This window comes from Schistocerca cancellata, chromosome 7 (genome assembly GCF_023864275.1).
Source record: "Schistocerca cancellata isolate TAMUIC-IGC-003103 chromosome 7, iqSchCanc2.1, whole genome shotgun sequence".
Classification (NCBI taxonomy): domain Eukaryota; kingdom Metazoa; phylum Arthropoda; class Insecta; order Orthoptera; family Acrididae; genus Schistocerca; species Schistocerca cancellata.
The window spans coordinates 64,489,199-64,509,334 of record NC_064632.1 but is presented as its reverse complement, the minus strand read 5'-3'; the positions used below and the strand labels follow the sequence as shown (position 1 = coordinate 64,509,334).

At 39.9% G+C, this 20,136-nt stretch overlaps 1 protein-coding gene and 1 long non-coding RNA gene across 8 annotated transcripts in view; one reads left to right on the top strand and one right to left on the bottom strand.

Moving 5' to 3' along the window:
- LOC126091885 (F-box only protein 22-like) overlaps positions 1-20,136 on the bottom strand; it is a 486,064-nt gene that overhangs the window by 176,889 nt on the left and 289,039 nt on the right. Inside the window, exon 1 of one of the 7 annotated variants that reach the window (XM_049907178.1) lies at positions 7,539-7,649. The exons of the other annotated variants lie outside the window; for them this stretch is intronic. The gene's annotated coding sequence lies outside the window, so the exon portion shown is untranslated. Of the gene's footprint in view, positions 1-7,538; positions 7,650-20,136 lie in introns of those variants that run through there. 7 annotated transcript variants of the gene reach the window in all.
- Positions 7,636-20,136, top strand: part of LOC126091886 (uncharacterized) — a 403,209-nt gene continuing 390,708 nt past the window's right edge. The window contains exon 1 of the long non-coding RNA XR_007521277.1: positions 7,636-7,686. This is a non-coding gene — a long non-coding RNA (uncharacterized LOC126091886). The remainder of the gene's footprint in view (positions 7,687-20,136) is intronic.

Sequence of the window (20,136 nt, the reverse complement as noted above, 5' to 3'; positions counted from 1 at the left end):
TATGAGTAGAAACAGATTTCAGCTGATACTGAGATATCTACACTTCTCAGACAACTCATTGCAATCCAATGACTGAGTTTACAAAATAAGACCAATTTTGGACCAGTTCAGTAGAATCTTGAGCAATAATTACGTTCCAGACAAGAATCTCTGCATTGACAAATCAATGGTTTTGTGATGCGGCTGTCTGTTTTTCAGGCAGTGTGTCAAGAACAAGAAACACAAGTATGGTGTAAAACTTTATGAACTCTGTGAACCTAATGATGTGGTTCTCAAAAATCTACTGTGGCAAGTCACAGGAGGAGGCTGAGATGGGTCATCAATCTGAAGTATTTTCACACCTGATGGAAGCTTTTTTGATTTAAGGATGTGCTTCATAAGCACAATTTCTTATAACTTTATCCCACTTGCAAAACTGTTGTCAACTTACAAAACCTATGTGTGCGTAACATTATGTAATAATGAAAGGGAAAACCCAAAACCGTTAGTTACTATCAAACTGAAGAACGATCTCTCTACCTTCTAGAGAAAAATTTATTTAGGCATGGATTGGGGAAAGATGTCAGGCACCCAGAGAAAAATCAGGTCAGGTGACAGATTTCATTATTTAGAGGCAATCGCCACCACCAAGGAAAAATGCGGCCTACAAAGGTGTGCAGTGCTTGCACACAACAAAAGAAATGCCATGAATAACAGTACTTTTGTTTGGGAAGAAGAGCCAGCCTTTGTGTGGAAGACTGCTTCAGGACATATCACCAATGAAAAAAAACCTTTATTTTCATTACCAATGTACATTTTACTTCAAAAGCTAAAATATGTGTATGAACCTTTGTTTGTTCTTTTATGTTAGTTTTTTCCAAGTGTGAAAAAAAAATACTGTTCCATCAAACCCAGATGATGTACTACATCTGTCCTGATGCCTAAGACCTGTAGGTGACACATATTTGCTATGAATGTTTTTGGATCTGACTTTATGCAGAAACTCATTTCCTATGAGTTAATCATAGAAAGTTTTAGTCTGAGACCAAAAACAAATTGCACAAGTTCTTATGTTATAAGTCCAAGCAAATGTGCAATGTTTTGTGAAATTCTCAGATGGTGGGTCCTATAATTATTGGGTCATTTGACATGGAATGACTTACAACAGATTTGGGAGCTTACCGCAAATATCCAATGATCAATTGCTGCATGCCACAGCAAACACCTGTTTTTTGAACACAAGGCATTGGTGGACTCCTCCCATGCCATGTTATGTACCATGTAGTTTGAGCCCTTCTTCAGCTCCCATGCACAGATTTTGTCAAGTGTTGTGATGTGGGAACGGCATGTTAGACATTTTACAAAATGGCAAAAGCAGAAAGGTATCTACTGGGAAAGTGAAACTAGTATGTGTCACATTGTTGCTGCCTTTGGACATCATGCTGACAGCCATAGTTACACAATGCCCTAACACTTCCATGCAGACCTCCATTGTATGTAGGGTCACTGTCCAGCTGCCAAACACGGGCCACACATTCAACTGTAGTTACGACTGCACTGATGCCACTACCAACCATCCACACAAGATTCAAGATTCAAGATTCTTTATTAGCCATTGATCATGCAAGATGAAATAGGCTTCGTCAGTACATAAAATAATATTAATATTCCAGACACTATATATAAGGCATAGATATAATTAGCATATGAGTAACTTACAAATAACATAAACCTTAAGCAGGTGACTACAATGCTTAATACATATTCTTGTTTCAGATACATACAAAGGTACCAAAAATGAGTTACATTGTAGTAGCAAACACAGTAGTTACGTAACACATCATAACACTGGCAAATAAAGTAGTTACCTAACACAGTTGAAATACAAAGGTATTAAATATGAAATATTTTGTAACAGTATATATAGTAGTTAATTAAGTTAATTATGCAATTACAGGTTTATCTCTGTGCTACTCAGATCATAATATTCTTGCATAGAATAAAATGGATTGTCAGATAACCAATTGTACAAATTTTGTTTAAGAATTTTTGTGGGCATGTCCCGAGCAGATTGCGGTAGTTTGTTGAATATTTTTAAGGTATTCACTTTGTGTGAGTTACTACTTTTTGTTAGTCTGTGTCTTGGTATATCATAATCTGCCTTCCTTCTAGTGTTGTAGTTATGAATTTCTTCCCTGACAACACCTTCCATACCATTGTTTTTAATGTGTAACACACAGATATAAATATACAAGTTTACAATGGTCAACAGTCTTAGCCTTATAAAGAGAGGACGACAGTGCTCCGTGGGACCGGCTTTACACATTATGCGCAGCATTCTTTTCTGCATCAACAAAATTTTGTTACTGTGAGAGCTGTGCCCCCATATGAGAAGGCCATATGTAATATGTGACTGGAAGAGTCCACAGTACATTGTTCTCAGAAAGTTCATGCTAATCATGTCCCTAAGTTTCCAAAGGAGATAGGAGACTCTTGAAAGTTTTTTGCAAACCTGATTTACGTGTTCTTCCCAGTTAAGTTTGGAATCAATATGCATTCCTAATAGTTTTACAGTTTTGTTTTCTATGGTTTTGGGTAACCCTAAGAGAAGCTGTTGTGTTTTCTCTGAGTTACACAGTAATTTATTGGATGTGAACCAGTGGATGGCTGATTTGAGTGATTCCTGTGTGTTATTGTCCAAAGCTGAGATGTTCTGATGTGAGGTGAGGAGGGTTGTGTCATCTGCATAGCATATGGTAGTACTATTTATGTGATGAGGTAGGTCATTGATGGCTATGATGAAGAAGAAGGGTCCCAGAACCGAGCCCTGTGGTACACCAGTACTAACTGCTGCTACAGGGGAGTAATTATTTTTAACTGAGACAAACTGTCTTCTATTATGAAGATATGACTCTATTACTGCTAATGCTGGGTTACATACACCATAAAATTCTAGTTTTGCAACCAGGGTGCCAAAGGGAATGCAGTCAAAAGCTTTGCTCAGATCACACAAGACAAGTGACACCATATTCCGGTCTTCAAAGGCTGTTAATGTCTGGTCAACAATTTCCAGGATGGCCGCAGTGGTATTTCTGCCCTGTCGGAATCCAAACTGACTATTGCTCAAAAGGTTGTGTGTCTCAAAATAGCTACTTAATTGAGTGTACATAAGTGACTCAAATACTTTAGAAAATATTGGCACAATTGAGATTGGGCGATAACTTTTAGGAAGATGTTTGTCACCCTTTTTAAACACTGGAATAACTTTGGAAATTTTGAGGGAGTCGGGAAACACTCCTGACTGTAAACATTTATTAAATATGAATGCCAATGGTTTAGCGATCGAGTCTACAGTTTTTTTTACTATGTAATTGGAGAGCCAGTAGCAGTCCATACTTTTAGAATTTGAAAATTTTGTGACTGTTCTTTTAATCTGAGCAGGTGTGATACTATACCAGTTAAAGACATGATCTACTGGTGGAAGGGCATTAAGTAAATCGCTTGCAGATGTATCTGTTTTTTCTATCTTACTTTCAATTTCTTTAATTGAGCTAATGAAGTAGTCATTTAGTTCCCTTGGAGTGAGCTGAGTTTCATGTGTGTAACGTGTGGGATTTTCTTGTGCTACAATCTGCCATGCTGCCTTGCACTTGTTTGTTGCACCTTCTATGTACCCTTCATAAGCAGCCTTTTTTGTCTGTATCAGCTTAAGTTTGTAGAATTTTTTACATTTTTGGTATGCTGCATAAAAGGTGCCCTCCTGCTCTGATCTTTGTTTACATGCATTTTTATATGCTGTGTATAGTACGAGCATGTTTTTTCTTATCTGGACCAGTTCGTCTGTGTACCATTCCAGCTTTTTATTTTTATATGTTCCAGAAGAGTTGGTTTTAATTAGTGGTGAGCATGAATACCATAATTCTGTATAATTTTTAAGGAAGTTTTCAAAGGTAGTTTCAACATCAGACTTCTCAGATGAACACTTATAGACAAAGTCCCAACTTGCATCCTCTAGTATACGAATAAATGACATAATGTATTCTTCTTTTTGTCTTCTTACCCATGTCATATTGTGCACACTAGTGGAATTTGGTTGCTTACTAAAGAGATTGAGAAGCAATGGGTCGTGGTCTGCAAAGCACCCATTTGCAAGGCTAACAGTGTAGCTGCCACGGGGAAAATTCACAATAATATTGTCTATGCATGAATTTTACGTGTTGGACACTGGATGGTACAGTACAGATTAAGGGACCTTAATAAATTAAGAAAAGTTCTTGAGGGCTCATTACTTGTGTTTACCATTTCTATATTAAGATCACCACATATGGCAATCTTTGTTTTATGCATTAGTATTTTTCTAACCAGTAGTTCAAATCTTTCAAAAAATGTATCAATGTTGCCATTGGGAGATCTGTATAGGCTTACAATTATTAGATTTTCATCAGTCATTTTTATACAACTAAATTCTGCATCTAACTCTGTACAGTAAGATGATACATCTATTTTTGTAAAGTTGAAATTATCTCTGATAAAGATCCCAGCCCCACCATTTCGCCTCTGCTTTCTGCACATTATGTCTGCAGTGACGTATCCTTGAGGTACAAACATATCTACCTCATTTGCAACTAACCAATGCTCACATACACATATTACATCAACATTCTTAATCTTACAGAAATGTTCCAATTCTAACATCTTATTTCTAATACAACAAATATTAACTTGAAGTAATGTCAGCATATTATCTCCCTTTTTGTTTATCTGGATACAGTTTGACTTTGAATCACAGTTTATATTTTTTACATTACCTACGAGTGGTGTGCTTGTCAGATTGTTGATCCCCATGTCTGTTATGGTGTGCTGTTGCTGATCTGGGGCCAACAAAAATCCTGACTTCTCGCAGGTGGTTGCCTCTTGTGAATTGGTCGGCTGCTGCTGGCTTCATTGTATACAAAATCCTGGTCCTTTAGCTGTTTCTTTCTTCTCTCTCCTCTCCCATATCTTGGCTGCAGGGTCTCTGAAGGTGGTGCTTCTTCTTCAGCTGGTGGTGTCACAACTTCTTCTTCTGGAGGTGACAACACTGGTTCTTCTGCTGGTAATAACACTGATTTTTCCTTTATAGGGCAAAGTGGTGACTCTTCCTTTTCTTCCTTCACTGGCAGTGTTATGGGTGGATGTATCTGTTCTTGTGGTTTGTCAATTTTTTCTAATATTTCTTTGCACAGAATTGTTTTACCAAAGTTGTTTCTGTGCAACCCATGCTTTGTAAAATGATCTCTCTGAGAGCTTGTTGCATCAATAAATGTTACATTGGCGAAACTGCTACAGATCTTTCTAAATTTTCTATTTGTTCGAATAATTTCTTTATTTACGCATGAAGCTTCCATCAAGTCGTGTCTTTGTGGAATGCTTACAACATATACATCTGAATGTGTAATTTTCCCTAAGGTTTCACGTAGAGCCCTTGTTGCATTGACACTTTCGTTTCTATAAACGTCGTTACCTCCTCCAATAATGACACATTTCGAACCTTTTGTTACTGATGTTTCACAGTTTTTTAGCACTTCTCGTAGAGGAGCCCCAGGCTTGGTGGTTCCACTTACTTTTCGTTTATTTTGCATAGTGGCCATTTTACCTGCTAAGCCTCTTCCGTGGCTAGCTGAAAAAATGTAAACATCGCCCTTACTCTCACTTCGTGAACCATTTTGCGAAAATTTAGTGTTTTCTTCACTCTTCAAAGTATGCCCTAGAGACGTGTATTCATTTCTCTTATGTCCCTGGTTGTTCGTCTCTTCATACGTGTCTAGCAGCTCATATTTATTCCTTGTTTTTAGTTCGAAACGATTTCCACTTTGTTTCACACGCCTGTTTATTTTAGGCCTAAGAAAAGGCTCGTTTTCCACTTTTTGTTTTTGTTTGAGATCACTAATCACTGTTTCCAAATTATGTATATACTCTTTAGCGTACAATAAATCCTGTTCTAATGTGGAAACAACGTTTTCTTCTCGCACAGTATCTTGTTTTGATAAGCACATCGATCGCAAACAACAGCCAATTACACCACAGTCACATTTTGCGCTTACCGCAGCAGAACTCGAGATGCATTTTGAATGAATCCATTTTTGACTCGCTGAACATAGTCTGAAACCATTAAAAAGTCAAGAGCTGGATGACAAGTTAGGTTCAAGTACCCCTAATCCCAGGTGCTTGAAACTTCAGGGGGCAGGGGAGTGGGAGGGGTGAGGTGAAGCTATGTGGTAATAAATTATAGATACATGGAGTTTGATATTTATTCTTTGAAAGTGTTGTTTGTTCACTGTATGATATGCTTATTCTTCTCTAGTGGCATTCCTGTTGATTTGCTAGATAAAGTTATCATCATTATAGGTGTGTTTTAATTTCACCTACAGCTAGAAGGCTGTTGATCAGTTTTGGAGTCTGTTTTCAAATACTGCCCTATAAATAAAATACCAAAGTTTATTTAATAAATTATGGGCTATGTGAGAAAAGCAACTGTCTAGTGACTATAAGCCCATTATGAATCATTTTAATAGGGCTTAACAACAATAAAGTTGTCAGCATTTATTATACCTTTGAACAATTCGTGCACACCAAATAGAACAGCTCATGTACTAATTATTTCTAATGTACATTTATAACTGTATTTATGTTAACCATAAGTGTTTTATTAGAAACTAGTTTATGGCATGTAAAAATTTAATAGTACTTGAAGAAGATAAGTGTTCTCAACAAACACCAGCTTGGTTTGTGAAAGAATGCTATATAAGTGAAATTTGTGAAATATCATTACATCTCTCTGTATACTAGAATTAAGACTCATCATATTGAGTGTATTTGTGGCCATAGGTCAACGTTACAGTTAGTAAAATGTTATCAAGAATTAATTTCCAAAGAATAAATACATTAGTTCTCATAGTGAACAGTGAGAAAAAAGGAATATCATTTTCTAAATAATAATAATAATAATAATCTGTGCTAAGTAGGGTGTACATATCAATAACAATTTTCCGTGTTTTTTTTAAAAACACAGCTTCATGCTTCACAGTGACTACCACTGTTAAAAAGATTTCCAACTTGGTATTCTGGGCACATATAGTTAAAAAAGAAAATATGTAAGTTACATTTGATACCTCAATGAATGTGGAAAGCCAAGGTTGCCTTATCAAAACTTTTTTTTCTGCCCTCTTCTGATATAGCATGTTAAAGGGCAAGTCACTGACCTCCACTAATGAGAAGCACTGTTGCTACGTATAAAAGGTTCAGAAATCTACTGAGTTTCAAATCAATCAAACATAAATAAAGCATCTAGATAAAAATGTTTAAGATGATAGATCATGCTCATTTGAACTGTATGGAATGTTTATTTATTAATTGTGATGAAGCTTTTATGCATATGTGACAATCTATATAATGCACTAATTCTCCACCTACGAAAGTACTTATTGCTACAGTTTTGTTAACATCCCAATGTGTAATTATATTCAGTTTATATCCTACTAAATTACTTCTAAGCACTGTTCTGTTAATTTATCACTTACATGAGCATTTAAGTGTCAGTATGAAACACTGCAGTGTCTTTGGCCAGGATTTTAAGATTCTCTTGCTAATTTCTTCTGCTCCCTGGGCGTTTGCCAACAAAATATTATCTGCTCACTGATATGTTGCAGTGTAACCCGTTTCTACCATGTGAGTGATCTAGTCTCTTGCTTCTTCGTCATGTTTAGCTTGCTTCTGATATCAGCCCATGCATTGCATCCTGCGGTGTTATGCCATTTAGACTTAGTGCAACATTTATTTATAATATTTACTGATTTCTGTTATATTTCAATTCATCTCGTAGAGAGAAATGCCTAATAACGTATTATATAATTGGACAGACATATATGTATTATATGGCTCTCAGACCCCCCCCCCCCCTTTTCCTCTCCCCATCATACTTGGAAAGGAAATCTGAAAATCAGTGTGTTTTCATAACAAAAATATTCATAGTATGCTATATTAATGGGTAACAAATTTTTATTTTTCTGTTTTCACAAAAATACATTACCCATACAATTGTGTGATTTAGGACTATCTTACATATTTAAATCATTCTTATACTTATATTCATGAAAGCAGTTACAGTTTTTTGAAAAATAAGGTAAATATTAGACTTCTCGCGTCTTGTTCTTGTCCTCCTCTTGCAGTTATATTGTCTGCTGCAACGAATGGAGTGCAGAGCTGGTACCCATGCAGCGTCTTGTCATCATATTGTCCATTTGTGGGGTGATGTATTTTGTTTGGTGGCTCTTTATCAGATTCACTTAAGCGTTCTTCACCAAAATGTGAAGAAATCAGTGCATCTCCTTTCACCTGTTGGAAACCCACTGAAGTCTTCTACTTTGGATTCACCCAATAACACTAAAATTATGTCATCAATAAGCCCTAAAAATAAAAAAATAAAAACTAATGCATTTGACAAAAATCTGTACCGCTATTGATAATATGATGTTTCCATTTCATAATCTGATCCAAATCCTACCTTCCGACATTCACTAAAATGAGCATACTCCAATAACATAGCCCCCGCATGCCATTTGCACATAGGGAAGTAACAATCATCACAGCTGTGAAACTATTTCAGATTTTTAGTAGACTAGTTTTTAATTGTTTCTTTAGACCTTTCTGATTTGAAACACATTTTTTCAAATGTCAAGACACAATAAATAATGTACTATTAGGGCTTTCTTGATGTAGGTGCTCTTGATCAGCCATCTCGAAAATCGGTAATGTTGGAAGCACAGCACTTGCTTCTGTAACAATACATTGATATTCTTTGATTCTATGAAAATTGGTGATTCTTGCACAATTGTTTCATTCAGAACTCAGTGACTTAGTGCAATAATATGATGGTACAACGCAAATAAACGGCACCTACACAATTGTGCTTGTTGGGCCCAAAAGGGATCTTATAGTTCACCGGTGATAGAGGTAGCTTAAAGCATCCTCATTCCACCAATACTTGAATGTTACATTACTTGTCAGTCAGAGACTTGTACCAGATGGGACTGATGAAGGAAATAGGGAAGATTCAAAGAAGAGCAGTGCATTTCATCATTTAGTGAGAGCGAGGGCATTATGGAGATGTCGATCCAGCTTCAATGGTGAAGACTACAAAGCAGATCTGCATCACATTTTGGTGTATTGTTAAAATTATGTAATGATATTGGGGCTGCAAAGTTGCAGCAAAATATGGCAGAGCTGCAATGATCACTGACACCAGTACCAGCCACAACAGCCACTTCTGCTCGGAATGGCATGTGTGGGAGCTATGGGTTGCAATGTAACAATACCTCAGCAAGTACAGAGGTGGGACAGCTCATTCAGTATCATTAGTCTCTATTCAGCATGGCTTCCACACAAGAGGTCAATGTCTGCATCCAAAAATAGCTGTGGTCACTTAGACAGTGGTGTGCTACTTCGCATGACATGCAGACAGAACGTGCAGTCCCACAGTAGTATGTGTGTACACAGTGGCAGTGGCGTGGTGCCACAGCAAAACAGGGGGGCCTTGCTGACTTGAGGGTAGTTTCAGCATGGCAGTCTGAAAGCTTAATGCTGGACTGTAGGCAACTCTGAACAGCCAGCCAGGCATACAGACATCCTGTGCCAAAACACCAGGACCACTGGAGTTGTTCAGAGTACCAGACAATGACCCCCGGGAAGAGGCCTTCACTCAGCAGCACCGGCTCAACATCTGGAACTGTTGGCCTGTCTGGTGGCTTGTAGATGAGCAGCTTCACCTAGCTCATGGCTCTGCTTGGTGAGGATGAAGCTGCTTGGCCCCACACTGGATTATCAGCTGGTGTGGAGACAATTATGGCTTTGGTGAGAGTCAAAAGTGTGGGAAGAAGTGCTGCTAATGGCTAAGTAGGGAGCATTTGTAGTTGTTCTGGCCACCTTTGTTGCGACAGGAGCTTCCTCCCCCCCCCCCCCCCCCCACCTTCCCCCCTCCCCCCCCCCCACCCCCCACCCAGTCACATACGACATAGCTGTGGAAGTGCAGCATTGTGCCACATCATTTGGAAACTCAACCAACAACAATGGCAGACTGCTGTGTTGCAGAGTGCTGCACCAGCAATATTTTAGCACACAGTGGCAAGATTTTGTAGGTGGCTTTCCTGTATGACCCTCGGCCGGTTGTGAAGTTTGGTCTGTGGCTGATTCTGCAGCAATTCCAAAAGTGTGTGCTCCTAAGCTGTGCTTCAGAAATTAAGCTCAACACTGTTAAGGAAAAACTAAAAGTTAAGATTAACCGACATTTATGAGACAACCAATTTTGATTTAGGAGAGAAAAGGGAACCAGAGAGGTTCTACTGGCACTACAAATAGTCTTAGAAAGACAAATTTACATGAAGGGGAAACATATGCCACATTCATTGACTTAGAGAAGACTTATGATAGAGTGACTTGTTAGATAGTGCTTGAAAAACTGAATAAAATTGGAATAGACTGGAAAGAGAAAGGGCTGATTCTCAATTTATACAGAAACCGATAGGACTAAGAAATTTATACAGAAACCGATAGGACTAAGAAAGTGGCCAGGTGTCCAACAAGGCTGTCATCTCTCTCTGTATTTGTTTTACATATTTATAGAAATGGCAGTACAAATCATGAAAAGCTGCACAAAAAGGATCAAAAGTGGCCAGGTGTCCAACAAGGCTGTCATCTCTCTCTGTATTTGTTTTACGTATTTATAGAAATGGCAGTACAAATCATGAAAAGCTGCACAAAAAGGATTAAAATTATTGGTAAAAAATATATTTTTCTTGATTTTCTTACAATATAGTAGTGCTGCCATTATTTTTTGGGCATACTGCAGAAACTATCAGCTCAGCTGCAGCAGTTGTGGAAAGTTTTAGCACCTCGTGGGCATTGAGGTGTCAAAATGCCAGTTGCAGTCACAGGGCTGCTTATACATTTTGAGATGGGTCAGGCCAGGAACCACAATCCTGGCAATGCAGAGGAAAGAAGGTGTTCTTGCAGAGCAGGCTAGGCAGTTACTAAATTGCCAGACCAAGGATTTCTTATTCTGGATGTGGCTGGGAGCCATGTCAAACTGCAAGTATTTGTCAGTTTTAGCAGAGGCATCAACAGTCCAGCAGCACCTATCATGACGAGAGGGCTGTACCAGATGCCAGAGCATATGTGACACCAAGCAGCAACTGCAAGAGTGGTTTTCTGCCTCCACCACATCATCCTCCATACCATCATCTAGCACCAAGTCCACCTTCCCAGACTTGGTGCCTCTCCACTGATGGACTACTCCAGGCTCACTCCTGCAGCAGCATGTTTGCTGCCTCAAGGAGCAGCAGATTGACACACAGGCACCTACCCTCTTGTGCTTGTTGAGGCAAACTGGTGCCACACACTGACACTTGCAGGAATGAGATACACTTCAGAGGCTGTTGCCCCTGCAAGTATTCCTTCAGTCTTCCACACCACCAACAGCTACCACGAACAGCAACACCGTGGAACTAGGGACCCACTGCTGAGCAGGCTTCTGTGTGTCAGCATTGCTGGTGCTGATGTCGCAGTCACCCTACGGCTGCTAGCCAACCACCTCAGTGTACCATTCTCCATCCTAACCACATACGGAGAGGGGGCATGGTTGTCTTGCAGCACTGCTGGACATATAGTAGCACAATGTTTGACCTTTGATGTAGCTTCTCTGAGGTGTCATCAGTCTGCATTCCCACTGTGACCCACCATCGCTACCCTATACTGCTGGGAAGTGGCCCTGACATTAAGATAGGAAATAAAATACTAATGCAAGTAAATGATTTTGCTGCTTGGGGACTACAGTAATAGATGATAACAGCAGTATAGTAGACATTTAAAGAACTGTAATGACTAAAGAAGTAATTTATTAACATACAAACATCTTAATACAGAAAGAAGAGAGAAATGCATTAAGACATTTAAAAAGTTTATGGTGGTGGAGAGCCAGTTGTGTAAAATTTTTTGAATGAGTAAACTGCCATTTGACTGTGTATTACTGTATTTATCTTCTGTACTATCTAAATTTGGCTTACAAGCTATTATCAGGTACGATGCTAAAAGCTCTTGAGCCATTAACATGTCATACCTGTTAAGGCAGTACAAACCTTAGGACTGCCTTGACAAATATGACATGGTAACAGTCTAAGAACTTCAAGCATTGTATTCAGTGAGGGGATAGAAGCCAATATCCAGATAGTACAGAAGATGAATACCTTAATATGTAGTCAAGTGGTGGTTTCCTCCCTCCCCCCCCCCCCCCCCCCCCCCAAAAAAAAAGAAACAGACATTTGTTTTGAACATTTTAATTTATGTTTGTGAATGGTGGACTATGGGGAAACAAGAAAAGGGGAAAAAAGCAGAATCCCATGTACAAAGCATATAAAGGTCCATCATCCATATTATAACTAAAAGTTTATAAAAAAATTTCGTGTTAATTGTAGTCATGTGTAGGATGCCATTTTAATCTTTCCACTATAGTAAAGATTTGTGTCATTCTATTACGTTTTCAAATGACAAATAAATATATTTTTTTATTTCAAAAAAGTATATGTTTATTGCTTTTATTAACATTTTCATAGTTTCTGTTTTTGAGAGAGTAGTCTTAACGTGAAGCCATTATTTAAAAACGGCAACAAGTATAAGGTAGAAAACTATCACCCAATATCTCTCCTCCCAGCATTTTCAAAAATATTAGAAAAACTGATGAAGCACCGAATCAACACATATCTAAATGACCATAATTTACTTAACAGAAATCAGCATGGCTTCCAAGCACATAAAAATACTGAAACAGCAGTAATGTGCTACACTGAACAAATAATCAAAAATCTAGAAAAAGATTATAGTGTAGTAGGAGTAAATTTACACCTCTCCAAAGCTTTTGACACTGTGAACCAGGACATTCTCTTAGAAAAATTGGAAGCGTTGGGTATACATGGGATAGGAAAAAAATGGTTTGAATCATACCTAAAAAACAGAACACAGGTTGTAGGACTGACATCAACTTACTCCAACCACAAAATAAATTCAGTATCAGAGGCAAAAAATGTAGATATAGGTGTACCACAAGGCAGCATCCTAGGGCCCATATTGTTTCTAGTCTATATAAATGATTTTCACACCTCAGATGATGCAGCCAAAGCAATAATATTTGCAGATGATACTAGTGTGATAATAAGTGCACCAAAGCAATTGCTACCAACAACTGCTGATGAAGTACTAAATTACATCCACTCTTGGCTCAATGCAAACAGGTTGACATTGAATGTAAATAAAACAAATTGTATGCAGTTTGGGAAAAGATGTCAAAATGTAAATCTCGATCTGGTGTGGGGTGACAAAGCCTTAGACAGAGTGACATCCACAAAATTGCTGGGGATTCATGTGGATGAAAACTTAAATTTTAATGACCATGTAATAAAACTTGCACAGAAACTTAATTCAGCCTGTTTTGCTCTCAGAATTATTGCAAATGTTTGTACCTCAGAGGGTGCCAGAGTGGCATATTTCAGCTATTTTCAATCTCTTGCCACATACGGAATAATATTTCGGGGTTCCACAACAGGGCACCTAAAACAAATTTTTTTGTTGCATAAGAGGGCCATCCGAATAATAACTCACAGTCATCCACAGACACACTGCAAACCGATATTCAAAAAGCTTAGAATACTTACTATATCATCATTATATATATACAAATGTGTATTGTATGTCAGGACCCACATTGCAGATTTTCAGACAAATGCCGACTTTCATAACTACAATACCCATAATAGCGCAGCACTCCATACTCAGCAAACAAAAAGAACGACTACACAAAGGCATGTGAGCCATATCAGTGCAAAACTGTACAACCCACTGCCAGTCAACATCAGGCAGTTAGAAGATGATAACAAATTTAAAACAGAATTTAAAAAATTTCTAGTAGAACAATGTTTTTATTGTGTAAATGACTATGTAGGTCAATAAATTTTTTCTGATGATATTTACAAAGGCAAAATGGAAAATAAAATATGTACCTAATCATTCATTACCTAATCATTCATTACATTTACATACTTAAAGGAAAGCTGTTGTGTGATGTAAATATATACTTAAGCAGTGTTGTGTATATAAGGACTTGCCGTTTAGGGAGGACAAAACTAAAGCCTTATGAAAGACAGACTATGCATTTAAAATAACAAGCAGGGATGTATATAGGCTATATTACTTTCATTGTATTATTATTAACCTCATTGTATTATTTTGTTTTGTACTTTTTTATGTATACATTGTTTGTGTCCATTTCTTTGAAATGGCTTGACAACATCCATACAATATTTATTGTCAATGGATGGATAAATAAAATAAATAAATAAATTTCTCTGGGAAAAATGTAATTCATGTTTTTCTCTGAAACTTAATCTGAGATAGGGTAGTGAAAGTTGGATATAGCTAAAAGACAATAGGATGACATATGAAGTAATGAAACAATTAACTGGGACACCCGATGGATGTTATTCTGCTGAATTTTCTAATGGTACAAATTCTCCCAGGGATTTAAATTTCTTTTTTGTATCTTTTTCCTGCTACACTTTGGGGTCCATGAAAAACACTCTTTGGATGTGGTATATCCATTATTTTAAAAGGTCCCCAATGCCTTGGAAAAAATTAACTCATCCCTCTCTTTATAACTGGACTCTGGTGATAATCCTTAATTGGTACTAATTCATCTATATTAAATAAAGGTGTATTCACATTTTCATTATATTACTTCACCCTTAATTCTGCTTGTCTATGCATATTGTCATCTACCATCTTGTGTAATTATTCTGATTCTATAATAATATGAGGAAGCTGCCAGAGATGGTGGTCATGTGTTCGCAAAGTATGCTTGCTTGTGTGACTGAATATGTGTGTATATGTTTTTCTTTTCTAAAGCAGGTTTTGGCCAAAACCTAAACTGTAACAGTCTTTTTGTTGTGCCTGTCTGCAACTCAATGTTTTATTGTTATTGTGAGTAGCAGTCTACCCTTTTCCTTACATTGTTGATATTCCAACCTAGAGTTTCCATTGTCTGATTTTGCCTAACAGCTTTTCTTCTATAAGTGATTCTACCTTTTTTATAGGTGGCAATTTGAACAGTTTTAACAGAGGTTTTCCAATAAAATTCTTATCCTTAACTTCAACAGGTGGTTTGGTGGTTGCTTGAAACTCAGAAATCATCAGAGTCCAAGTTGTTCATTGCTGAGAACAGTACATCCTACATAACCACCCTATTTATTTCATTACCCATTCACAAGGGTTCAGTTGAGGATGGCTTTTTGAAATGATCACACGTTTGACACCTTTCTATGCTAGAAATTTCTTAAAACTATTACTTGTGAGTTGTGATCCATTATCTGTTAATAATGTTTGTTGTTTACCTGTACCTACAAAGTATTCTCTTAAGTAGTTTATTGTGGTGTATGTATTTGCTTGTTTAATTGGACATAGTTTTACATATTTAGGCCAACAATCCATAAGGACAAAAATGTCTGTTACTCCTCCTATTCCTTTTGGTAGCTGGCCAAAAAAAGTCTGATGTATTAAGATCATGTAAAGATTTTGGGATTATAGGCAGGGGTGCCGACTTATAAAAATACTGGGGGGCCCATACTGGGGGTCTTGTCCTGGGAAAGTTTCTAAATTTTAGGTGAAAAATAGTGAGTTTTAGACTTTTTTAAGCATTTTAGAGTCATATGATCAACATTAGAACCCCAAAAACTGGACTCTTGATGACTTTATACTTCAGGAAACTCGACAAGCCTGACACATTTTTTGCCTTTGAAAACAGAAACAAAACATAAACACACACAGTATTTTCGTAAAAAGCTAATTTAATTTACAGTAATGATCATGCTTATAAACTATTACAGACCAGTGAATATATACACTCCTGGAAATGGAAAAAAGAACACATTGACACCGGTGTGTCAGACCCACCATACTTGCTCCGGACACTGCGAGAGGGCTGTACAAGCAATGATCACACGCACGGCACAGTGGACACACCAGGAACCGCGGTGTTGGCCGTCGAATGGCGCTAGCTGCGCAGCATTTGTGCACCGCCGCCGTCAGTGTCAGCCAGTTTGCCGTGGCATACGGAGCTCCATCGCAGTCTTTAACACTGGTAGCATGCCGCGACAGCGTGGACGTGAACCGTATGTGCAGTTGACGGACTTTGAGCGAGGGCGTATAGTGGGCATGCGGGAGGCCGGGTGGACGTACCGCCGAATTGCTCAACACGTGGGGCGTGAGGTCTCCACAGTACATCGATGTGGTCGCCAGTGGTCGGCGGAAGGTGCACGTGCCCGTCAACCTGGGACCGGACCGCAGCGACGCACGGATGCACGCCAAGACCGTAGGATCCTACGCAGTGCCGTAGGGGACCGCACCGCCACTTCCCAGCAAATTAGGGACACTGTTGCTCCTGGGGTATCGGCGAGGACCATTCGCAACCGTCTCCATGAAGCTGGGCTACGGTCCTGCACACCGTTAGGCCGTCTTCCGCTCACGCCCCAACATCGTGCAGCCCGCCTCCAGTGGTGTCGCGACAGGCGTGAATGGAGGGACGAATGGAGACGTGTCGTCTTCAGCGATGAGAGTCGCTTCTGCCAATGATGGTCGTATGCGTGTTTGGCGCCGTGCAGGTGAGCGACACAATCAGGACTGCATACGACCAAGGCACACAGGGCCAACACCCGGCATCATGGTGTGGGGAGCGATCTCCTACACTGGCCGTACACCACTGGTGATCGTCGAGGGGACACTGAATAGTGCACGGTACATCCAAACCGTCATCGAACCCATCGTTCTACCATTCCTAGACCGGCGAGGGAACTTGCTGTTCCAACAGGACAATGCACGTCCGCATGTATCCCGTGCCACCCAACGTGCTCTAGAAGGTGTAAGTCAACTACCCTGGCCAGCAAGATCTCCGGATCTGTCCCCCATTGAGCATGTTTGGGACTGGATGAAGCGTCGTCTCAAGCGGTCTGCACGTCCAGCACAAACGCTGGTCCAACTGAGGCGCCAGGTGGAAATGGCATGGCAAGCCGTTCCACAGGACTACATCCAGCATCTCTACGATCGTCTCCATGGGAGAATAGCAGCCTGCATTGCTGCGAAAGGTGGATATACATTGTACTAGTGCCGACATTGTGCATGCTCTGTTGCCTGTGTCTATGTGCCTGTGGTTCTGTCAGTGTGATCATGTGATGTATCTGACCCCAGGAATGTGTCAATAAAGTTTCCCCTTCCTGGGACAATGAATTCACGGTGTTCTTATTTCAATTTCCAGGAGTGTAGCTCTGAAAAGACTGAAATTATATTTCAATAAATCCTAAACAATCATTAAACGAATAAAACATAAAATATTGCTGTTGCACAGTAATAACACTTTGATTAATAAGTGAAATAGTTAATTTATGCTTACTTTGAATAAGGCTCAGGGTTCATTAAATAAAAACAATATCTCAAAAATAAAGCTTTAATACAGTTAATAAAGTTAATACAGTATGCCTAATACTTTCAGTTAAAAAGTATGTAAATAGAAGGTTTTAATTGGGTCTTGCACCCTAAAAATATTTAGGTATTTGAGAATAACTAATACAGTATTTTAGTAATATAGTAATACAGTACTAAACTAGTATTAATATTTCAAAACTGAAAATTTAACATTATGCATGTATTTAATTCTCTATTTTATGAAGATTTGTAATACTATTCTAAATGCCATTATTAGGGCTAGAGTGTCTTTAGAAACGTGAAAATATCAACCGTCTGGCTGGATTACTGATATGGGATTCTGGATACAGATCGTAATATAAGTAACAAACAGTCCCCAAGTTTTCTATATACACATTTTTTTACCATAAAGACTGATACACATGAACACTGCATGAAGTACAAAGGCAGACTGAACTAAACATGGCGGCTCATCAGAGCAATTAATATTCCAAAGATTGTAATTTGTGAGGTGGATGTGACCAAATCGATGCCACACAGCCCCCCCCCCCCCCTCCCACCCACAGTGCAGAGTATGGCATTATGAGACCTGAGGGGAGGGTCATGTGGGTGTCAGTATCGGTGTGAGTGGTGTGACGCAGCAGCCGAACAACTGGAAGCTCCATCTCTGTCAGGTCAGCATGCAAATGTGCGAAGGGCGGCCACCAGTCCAATGATGCGTCAGCCAACTCAGGAGTTGCAGTGTGGGAGAGAAGGCAGCATGTGAGCATGCCTTCCCCGAATGCAGACTGAGCCGTCCAAAGAAATGAAAGCTCGAATACATGACGGGTCACACTCTTGTGGGGGGGGACAAGCTGTGCACTATCTTGACATTGAGTTCCTCGGTGAGGGTTGGGTCTGTGCTGTCGGTGAGCAGTACAAGCACATGATTATCTAACACCATAATCGACACATTGTCGATGCAGTCAGGTGGTGTGTTGCAGCGCAAAATGAAAGACAGGGCGTCCGCGTCTCTAGTACCTGAAATGTCTTCAAAACCTGTGAATGGGGATGATGAGGAACCTGCGAACTATGGTGGTAAATTGTTGGATGGAGAAAACCCAAACATAGGTTGAATGGACTCATTAGTCAGTTCAACAAAAGAACTTGTGCTCGGGCCATCCGACTGGGATTGCAGAGGAGTGTCGGAGTCTACGAAGGCAGGCTTGAGCCTGTGTAGAGAAACTGTTTGCAGGTGATCTTTTATCATAATGTCGAACGTCGTCTCGCCCCTCCGGAGTACTTCGAAGGGGCCAAGGTAAGAGGGTTGTAAGGGTTGTCTGATAGAGTCATCTCTGAGCATGACATATGAGCAAGAGCTGAGTGCAGTCGGCACGTAAGTGTCAGATGGGGAATGGCTGACAGGTGGGTGTAGCCGGGTGTTTCTAAAGTGTGCACGCATCCTTCCGATAAAGTCTGGGAAGGAGGGGGAATCCCCGGGATCTTGGGGGGAGAATTAGTTCCCCAGGTAAAGCCGGGTTTTCGCCGAAAGCGAATTCAGAAATTGTCCTATGAAACCTGGTTTAAATGTAGAACATAGGCCCAGCAACACCCAAGGAAGTGCCTCAGACCAGAGAAAGTCTTGGCACCTGAGTGCAGTTTTAAGGGTGCAGTGCCATCATCCACCAACCCGTTGCTTTGCAGGTGGTAGGCTGTCGTATGGATCTTTTTAATACCACAAAGATTACAGAGAATCGTAAAAAGTGCAGGTTCAAACTGTTTACCCTGGTCGGTTGTGATGGTGGGCGGACAGCTGAACCTAGTGATCCAAGAATAAACGAATCCTTTGGCCACAGTTTCTGCTGTGATGTTGGGTAAGGGGACAGCTTCCAACCAACGAGACATTCGGTCTATTGAGGACAGGTTATACCTGTGACCCTCCGACGGAGGCAGGGGACTGATAAGGTTGATATGTACATGACGGAAACATCCCTTAGGGATGTCAAACTTGCCGAGTGGTGGAGAGGTGTGACGTCCTATTTTGTTTTATTGACAGGAAATGCAGCTGCGTGCCCATGTTTGACAGTCCCGTTTCACACCTTTCCACACAAAACTCTCTGTGACAAGGTGAGTGGTGGCTTGGACACTGGTGTGGATGAGATTATGCAAGGCATTGAAAACCCATCGGCGCAGCGTGGGCGGGAGCAAAGGCCGCAGAATACCCATAGAAGAGTCGCACCACACTTCATCTGAAATGCCAGGGAACTTAGCCTTGGTAAACATGAGCGAAGACTGCGGGTCCATGAGCAGAACCTGAATGTCCTCGTCCGAAGCCTGTAGAGCAGTGAGGTCGGATAAATCGACAATACTTGAAATGGCATTGATCCATGAGAGGAAATCAGTGGGGATGTTCTCAATGCCTTTGATGTGGCATACGTCCATAATAAATTGAGAGACCAGGTCAAGGTGTTGGAAATATCGGGGGGGGAGGATCCTCTGGCGGGTTGCAGGAGGCGTCTGCCAGCGGTTTGTGATCAGTAAGAATGAGGAAAGGATGGCCCTCAATGTCAGTGCAGAAATCTTTGATGGCCTCATACACTGCCAGAAGCTCTCTATCAAAGTGGAATA